This window comes from Octopus bimaculoides, chromosome 10 (assembly GCF_001194135.2).
Source record: "Octopus bimaculoides isolate UCB-OBI-ISO-001 chromosome 10, ASM119413v2, whole genome shotgun sequence".
Classification (NCBI taxonomy): Eukaryota; Metazoa; Mollusca; class Cephalopoda; order Octopoda; family Octopodidae; genus Octopus; species Octopus bimaculoides.
Window position 1 is genome coordinate 79,086,458 of NC_068990.1, and position 1,348 is coordinate 79,087,805.

Below are 1,348 nucleotides of genomic sequence, written 5' to 3' on the forward strand. Positions count from 1 at the left end.
GGAGCTGACCCAAAATGCCGATTCTGTAACGATGAGATTGAAACTATAGACCACCTAATCTCAGGGTATAGAGTCTTAGCACCTGTAGAATATAAAGCAAGACATGACAGAGTCAGCCAGTATTTACACTGGACAATATGTCGGCATTATAAAATCAAAACCGCTGACAAATGGTATAAACACCATCCTGAAGCTGTGACTGAGGGAGAAAATGTGTCGATTCTCTGGGACTTCCCTGTACATACCGACAAAACTATAAAAGCTAATAAACCGGATATTATTATAAAAGATCAGACTAAGAAGACGTGTTTATTAATTGACATGAGTATTCCTATGATCATAATATAGCGGCGAAAGAATTTGACAAGATCAGTAAATATAAAGACTTACTAATAGAAATTGAAAAAATGTGGCATCTCAAGGCGACTACCGTACCAGTCATTGTAGGATCTCTGGGAATGATAAAAAAAAAATAGGTACTGAAACCTATTTGAAAATGATACCAGGCTTACCATCCCTACAGGAAGTGCAAAAATCGTTTTAACTGGAACGACTCATGTACTGACAAGAGCATTATCGTTGTGAAAACAACATCCATTCATGGATTTATTTATTTATTAATTTTTTTAAAATACGTATTGTACCTGTGAATTTGCGTGTGTAAACTGGGAATGCATACAATGAGCTTCTCTACCCTAGGTGTACGAAAAACACCCGGCGAGAAATGGAAGAAAATTTGAAGAAAGAAGAAAAAAAACAACATAATGATAATAATAATAATGGCCCAACAGAGTTGGCCAATACTGCTACGTATATATATGTACACATTTATATATATCGGCATAAAATCAAAACGTTTGATAAATGGTACAAGCACCACCCTGAGGCTATAACTGAGGGAGAAACTGTAACGATTCTTGGGGACTTTCGAGTACATGCAGACAACCAGCAAAGCTAATAAACTGGAAATTTTTATGAAAGACCAAAGCAATACAATCTGTTTACTGATTGACATGATCATAACCTGTGACGATCTCGGCAAAAGAATTTGACAAACTCAGAAAATATTAAGATTTACTCATTGAAATCGAAAAAATGTGGCATCTCAAGACGGTTACAATACCAGTGATTGTAGGAGTGTGTGGATGTGTGAATGTACACCTATGCACGTATACACACACTCCCATAAATGCAGACACGCACACACAGATATGTAAGCACATACATACACGCATATATACGTACATATTTGCACATCTACCGCCTCTTCCTAATTCCACGTCCCCAACTACGCAACCGATTTCCTGTCCACCACGCAATCTCCTGTTTTTCCAAGTAATTGTTGTCG